At 41.3% G+C, this 7,872-nt stretch overlaps 1 pseudogene; it reads left to right on the top strand.

Moving 5' to 3' along the window:
* Window positions 1-7,225, top strand: part of LOC119333617 — a 14,371-nt pseudogene extending 7,146 nt beyond the window's left edge.
* The last annotated feature ends 647 nt before the right edge of the window (window positions 7,226-7,872 follow it).

Raw genomic sequence — 7,872 nt, 5'->3', positions numbered from 1 at the left:
GGGGGAGGGGGGGAGAGGGGGGAGGGATCCGGCTTGCTTGCTCTCTCCCCATGCTCTCATCCGTGCTCCCACTTCATCTTATGATTGTCTTTTCTCTTTTTTCCTTTCTAATCTAATCATCTCCCCCTTGATTTAAAGGGGTGGGGTCGGAGCCTTATTTTGTACCAATCAAATTAATCCACATATGCGGAAGTACGAATGGGCACACGAGGAGGAAGCACGCAAGTTTGGTCAGTTCCAGCTGATCCTGGTGCTCCTTCTCTGCGCCGACCGCCAGGTGCTCCTCCCCTCTGCCGACAGCGTCCGAGTCCCAGTTGATCGGCCTCGTAACAAGAAGAGGGAGTTCTCAAAACAAAAACAAAGAACCAGAAGAGGGAGCACGTGCGTTGATCACAGAGCGATCAATACCACAGATCACAGATCTACAGTACTGGTTGGCATGTGCATGCCGTTCGCTTGACACATGCAGCCGCTCCTCTCCCAGACCACATGGGTGCGCCGGCCGCGAGCAATTAGTTTCCGACAGAGTCATGGATGAACCAGCTTCCTCGCGTGGGCAGCTGGGCATCGCGGGTCGCGTGCTTGCCAGTGCTTCATCATGGACGGGTGCTAAACATGTCACATAAGTAAAAAAATGATGGCATAATATTTAAAAAGGAGAGAGTACTTTGGTGATCCCAGGAAGAACCAATGCCAAGCGCGAGAACCTAGATAAACCACTTAAATGAAACAATTTGGCCAATGCATGAAAGACTTTAGGTGCTAACTCATTAAATAAAGTGTGCTTAGCAACAACAAGTTAAGCACCTATGCATTGAGGAGTTGAGTTGCTAAAGTATTTAATGCACTTAGCACCTTATCTAAGCACCTTTGCATTGGGACCCAAGGTCTCTCGCGCTATGCCACTCAAATCGGAAAGCCTGCCAGCCGTCGCTGCAAGATCGCGTGACGCTCTCTCGAGCTACGCGAGTCGCAAACCTCTTTTTACCGGAGCCGGTATGTACCGGTGCTAAATTCACCCTTCAATTCTTGGAGATTGGTGCACACTGTCTACATGCATACTAGTATTCCTTTGTATTTTGTTAAACATCATTATGTATGAAATGTCTTGTCAACTCTTGTCAGCACTTTTTGCCAGTACCGTGCATGCATGTCTCAGACATACTCTCCTCCTCTAGCTCCCATAACAAAGGTACCATTTAAATTTCATTTGACATTTTCAACCGTTTATATCTTTTAAATCAAAATTACATATGTGAAATATTTTATATATTTGATCTCCGGGTGGCAAGACCTTTAGAACAAGATCAATTTCGGATACATTTCAAATACATTTAATTTTCAACATTTCAATTAACTTATTTCACTCTATATATTATGTGTGAAACTGCTTATTTCACTGTTCGAAACTTATTTCACTCTATATATGGTTTGAAAATATAATTTTTGTGATGTGTGAAATCAGTTTTTTTTAAACGAGTGGGATATAGTACTTCAAATGAGTGAATCTAATGTTTTCTCTCAAATGAGTGAAATAAGTTTTTTCAACTGAGTGAAATCAGTTGTTTCAAATAAATGATATATTGTTTTGAAATAATAAAATCAATTTGTGAATGAGTGAAATATGTATTTCAAATTAGTGTTAGATGTATGGGAGATGTTACATATTTTGAGAAATCATTCAATATATTAAACTAATTTACTATTTTACTGTTTAGAAAAACTGAAATATCATATTTCAGTGTGCAATATGCGAAACTAGTTATTTAAACAATGTGAGCTGATTATTTCAATTTATTTTTTTAAATGCGTGAAATCTTGTTTTGAAACTAGTGAAATTGTTTGTTGAAATGATTTTTTATTTTCAACATTTCAAATAACTTATTTCACTCTATATATTATGTGTGAAACTGCTTATTTCACTGTTCGAAACTTATTTCACTCTATATATGGTTTGAAAATATAATTTTTTGTGATGTGTGCAATCAGTTTTTTTAAACGAGTGGAATATAGTACTTCAAATGAGTGAATCTAATGTTTTCTCTCAAATGAGTGAAATAAGTTTTTTCAACTGAGTGAAATCAGTTGTTTCAAATAAATGATATATTGTTTTGAAATAATAAAATCAATTTGTGAATGAGTGAAATATGTATTTCAAATTACTGTTAGATGTATGGGAGATGTTACATATTTTGAGAAATCATTCAATATATTAAACTAATTTACTATTTTACTGTTTAGAAAAACTGAAATATCATATTTCAGTGTGCAATATGCGAAACTAGTTATTTAAACAATGTGAGCTGATTATTTCAATTTATTTTTTTAAATGCGTGAAATCTTGTTTTGAAACTAGTGAAATTGTTTGTTGAAATGATTTTTTAAAGTAAGTGAAATTAGTTTTCTGAAATAAATGGAACCAAATTTTTAAGATGAGTGAAATACGTGAAATACACATGCCACATTTTTTGGGTGTGAAATACGTGAAACTAGTTATTTCAAACATGTGAAACTGATTATTTTTTAAAAAAAATGACCGAAACATATTTTATGAAGCGAGTGAACTTGTTTTTGGTAATAATTGAAAGATGTTTTTTGAATAACTGAAATCAGTAAATCAAAATGACTGAAATCGAGTTTATCTGGAATAACGTGTGAAATCGGTCTCTTAAGGATTTAAATAAGTTTTTTAAAATGAGTGAAATTATATTTCTTAAATGAGCGAAGTGAGATTTATGCAACAATTTAGGTTCATTTTGTTAATATGTGAAACTTGTTACTTTGGATATGTGAAATGGATTGTTTCATGTGCGAAAGCACTTGTAAAGAGATTGTTTTTGTAAAGAGTGAATCAGTTTTCCAAATCACATAATTGTGTTTTTTCAAACTTGTGAAATATTTTTTAGGGAAGTAATTACATATTTCTCAGGGAAGTAATTTCATATATTTCAATACATATCTCACTGAAATAACAAGTAACAGATATGACAAATAGCAGTTTCATATATTCTAGAGAAGTAATTTCATATATTTTCACAGAATTTAGTTTCACAACTTGCAACTCCATTGAAATATATTTCAAGGAAGTAATTTCATATGTTTCAATACATATCTCACTGAAATAACAAGTTACAAATATATGAAATAGCATTTTCATATATTTCAGAGAAGTAATTTCATATATTTTCACAAAAATTAGTTTCACAACTTGCAACACCACATTGAAATATATTTCAGGGAAGTAATTTCATATTTTTCATACATATCTCACTGAAATAACAAGTTACAAATATGAGAAATATCAGTTTCATATATTTCAGAGAAGTGATTTCATATTTTTTCACAGAAATTAGTTTGACAACGTGCAACAACACATTGAAATGTCAGTTTCACATATTTTACACAGCTCAACTACACATAGCTATTTCAATTAATATCTCACTGAAAATCATTCAATCGTTTTGAGAAATGTGTAACACTTCCAGTAGTGTTTAAGAATGAATGAAATTAGTTCTTTTAAATGAGTGAAATCATTTTTATGAAATTAGTGAACTTGATTTTGAATACTAGTGAAATATGCATTTTTAAATAAGTGAAACCAGTGTTTAAAAATGTTTGAAATTAGTTTTTTTAACAAGTGAAATCATAGTTTTTGGAAATTAGTGAAACAGTCGAAATCATTTTTGTGAAATACCGAAATAATCTTATATTTTTCTGAAAGTGATTTCAAAGATAATTGAAATATACAAAATAAAAGTAGTTGAAATATATCCTAGATTGATCTTGTTTTGAAGGTCTTGTCGGCGCGAATTCTAATATATAAAAAGTTTAAAAAGTGAACATTTGTTTGAAAATATATCAATCATTTAAAATATGAGGATGAAAAGACGCGCTCGCCGCGCGCGGCCGCCCCGTGACCCGCGTCGTCTACACGATGCTCCTCCCGTGGGCCGCGGACGTCGCGCGCGAGAAAGGCGTGCCGTCCGCGCTCTACTGGATCCAGCCGGCTGCCGTGTTGGCCGTCTACTACCATTTCTTCCACGGCCACGCCGGCGTCGTGACGGACAACCGCCACGACCCGTCGTTCGTCGTGCGGCTCCCGGGCCTCCCTCCGCTGGCCGTGCGGGACCTCCCGTCCATCATCACGGAGTCCGCCGACCCCGCCGAGTTCTACCACAGCATCTACACTACCGTGCGCGACCTGTTCGACACGCTCGACAGGGAAACCCCCAGAGCAATCGTGCTCGTCAACACGTGCCAGGAACTCGAGGAGAGCGCGCTCGCCGCCGTGGGAGCGTACAACGCGCTGCCATCGGCCCAGTGCCCCCGTCCGGCGACGAGACCGGCCTCTTCAAGCAGGACGGCGCCAAGTACATGGAGTGGCTCGACACCAAGCCGGCCGATTCCGTGGTGTACGTCGCGTTCGGGAGCCGGGCGGGGATGGATAGGGAGCAGCTCGACGAGCTGCTCCTCGGCCTCGAGGAGAGCGGGAGGCCGTACCTCTGCGTCGTCCGGAAGGACGTCAAGGCGGAGTTCGCCGATGGCGAGGCGACGTCGGAGCCCGAGACGAACGCGCGGCTCGGGAACGGCACGGTGGTGGAGTGGTGCGACCAGGTGCGGGTGCTCTCGCACGCCGCGGTGGGCTGCTTCGTGACGCATTGTGGATGGAACTCGGTGATGGAGAGCCTGGCGTGCGGCGTGCCCATGGTGTGCGTGCCCCATATGTCGGACCAGCGGATGAACGCGTGGCTCGTCGAGTGCGAGTGGCGCGTGGGAGCGCGCGCGGAGGTGCGCAGCGACGGCGTGTTGCGCGCGACCGGGGTGAGGCAGCGCGTAGAGGAGGTGATGCAGGAGGGTGAGGACGGAGCGGGGGCCGCGCGGCGCGCGGCGTCGGAGTGGAAGCGGGTGGTCGCTGAGGCTCTCGGGAAAGGTGGCTCGTTGGATCGTAATCTAAGGGCATTCATCGAGGCCGTCGATGACGGTGTGTCCGTATGCCACTGGCTTGTAGTAGGAGCAGTGGTATGTTTTAACTGTTGGTTGCTGAAATAGCTCAGGTTATCAAATGAGTTTGTTTGAGCTTCCGTGAAATAATAATGTGTTTGGTTTGAGAAACAGGGGCATGAAATGTTATGGTTTCATTTCACGGGGAATGAGTTTATTCCATTTTTGTGTTGGGTTGAAGATAAAAAATGCAACGATACATGGTTTTGACATATAGTATGCCATACTCATCAATATTCATATATGGCCCGCTTATCTCCCGGCATGGTAAAGCGTCTCTCCAGGACGCACCAGTGTCACACCACGCGCCGCCAGCAACACCCTATGACATCGGGGCCCCTCGCCCCCGCTGTCGTCGGCCCTCATCGCGGCGGTGGCGACGTTTTTTGGTACATGAGCTGGTTGCGGTTTTCAATTCCGCCTCAAAGCATGTGTCACTAATACTCCGCACGGCGGTGGCGATTGTGAAAAACACCTCCAATATCATGGATAATTTGAGCGATTTCGTATTTAGAATCACTTATAATACTATTTTCCGCAGGTGGTTGCATACTAATAACTGCCTTTATTTTGTAGGTCAGGGATGTGAATTTTTCCATTTAGCTACCTGCCCTTGCTAATGATAGTCAGATGAAACCCTTCTCAATTTCGTATTTCTTAACCAATCACACAAAGGAAATTGGAAGTAATCATTGAAATAAACATATGCATTCGTCATTAATTTGTACAAAGCTTTGCATCTCATAGCAGACATGCATATATAATAGAAAATTAAGAGCCAACATACATTTTATACACTTCATATACAACATATGGAACATATACAAAACCTAAAAATGATTCAAGAAAAAAAAAGAGTATTGCGATAAGCAACATCCCCAACAATTTGATCCTTTATGTTGGGTTGGGTAATGATGAGGCTTCATCTTCTCTTCAAATAATTTTATGCAGTGCAACCAAGGGGTTGTTTGGTTCCCAGCCACACCTTGCCACACTTTACCACACCTAACCTTAAACAAGTTTGACCAAGTTAGGTAGATGTTTGGTTCTAGCCACACCTAAGGCAAGAATTTTTTTTATGAGCAGTGAACCCCACATATTATAGACATAAAAAGTATGGTAAGATTCCCTTAGACAAGCCAAAGTGTGGCTAATAATTTGATCAACTCAACTAAGGCAGGTGTGGCAAAAATCATGTGGCAATATATGACAAAGATAGTCACAATCCAAACAGGTCCTAAAACACAGAACGCCTGCAAAAGAAAATATTTTATTTAAATGTACTTGAGTTTTATTATACATCGGTGTGCTGGTACTACTGAAATAGCAAATAGCAAATCCATTAGACGCGAAAAGGAATTTCAGCCACATGAGAAATAGCAAATCCAAAATAAATCAAAAAAGACTGGACATGCATGCGTTCGTGGGTAGTAGGCCAGCCCAACTACAGAAGAAAATAAGCCTGAGAAATTGACTGAAAAAACAACAGGCATAAGTCAACCAACTATTCCTACGGATGGCGCACGAATCACAAAGCACCACAAGGGACAATGGGCGATTTGGCTAAAACTGAGAAAATTTCAAATGCCTGGCTAATAGCAAAACCGTTATTTATAAAAAACATAGTCACTAAAAAAATTGAATTTTGATTTGAAAATTTATAGCTCTTTACCATTTACTAAGGATGATTTTTTTTTTGCAATGGATTTACTAAGGATGAATTGAACTTCACATGTTGCACGTGCTAGTTTGTATGAGGGCTGGCGGCCGATCTAGGCTTGGCAACAAGCCTAACAGAGGTAGGCAACATCCTCCCGAACAAAGAGAGGACCGCTTAAACTACATACATCACATGTATCAGAGCATAGCAGCAAGAGTGACGTAATGCATCCTGCTCTCCATGTTCGCGAGGTTTTGAAGATGACCTCAAAGATTGCATGTATAGTGTGATGTGATGCCTTGAAGATCCATCAATTATGCTCAAAGATTTCATTTAAAGTGTGTTGTGTCGCCATGAAGATCAAAGAATGTATGCTCGAATATTTCATCTTAAGTATTACACTAATTTTTTCATATAAAGTATGTTGTGTGGCCTTGAAAATCCAACAATTACACTCAAAGATTTCATTTAAAGCGAACTGTGCAGTTGGAGCAGGCAACCCGGATGCAGGCGGAGCAGGACGAGCAGGACGCATCCCGCTCGGAGCAGGTGCCCAGCCAGTGATCCGAGGCCATCCGTCATGCTCGGTGTCGGTGTCAAAACCGGCGGATCTCGGGTAGGGGGTCCCGAACTGTTCGTCTAGGCCGGATGGTAACAGGAGGCAAGGGACACGAAGTTTTACCCAGGTTCGGGCCCTCTCGATGGAGGTAAAACCCTACGTCCTGCTTGATTAATATTGATGATATGGGTAGTACAAGAGTAGATCTACCACAAGATCGGAGAGGCTAAACCCTAGAAGCTAGCCTATGGTATGATTGTTGTTCTGTATGTTGTCCTACGACTAAAACCCTCCGGTTTATATAGACACCGGAGAGGGTTAGGGTTACACAAAGTCGGTTACAATGGTAGGAGATCTACATATCCGTATCGCCAAGCTTGCCTTCCACGCCAAGGAAAGTCCCTCCCGGACACGGGACGAAGTCTTCAATCTTGTATCTTCATAGTCCAGGAGTCCGGCTGAAGGTATAGTCCGGCCATCCGGACACCCCCTAATCCAGGACTCCCTCAGTAGCCCCTGAACCAGGCTTCAATGACGACGAGTCCAGCGCGCAGATTGTCTTCGACATTGCAAGGCGGGTTCCTCCTCCAAGTACTTCATAGAAGATTTTGAACACAAAGATAGTGTCCGGCTCTGCAAAATAAGTTTCCAC

Source organism: Triticum dicoccoides, chromosome 7A, assembly GCF_002162155.2.
Source record: "Triticum dicoccoides isolate Atlit2015 ecotype Zavitan chromosome 7A, WEW_v2.0, whole genome shotgun sequence".
In the NCBI taxonomy this organism is placed as follows: Eukaryota; Viridiplantae; Streptophyta; class Magnoliopsida; order Poales; family Poaceae; genus Triticum; species Triticum dicoccoides.
The sequence above is the reverse complement of the archived record's forward strand: the minus strand, read 5'-3'. Positions and strand labels throughout refer to the sequence as shown.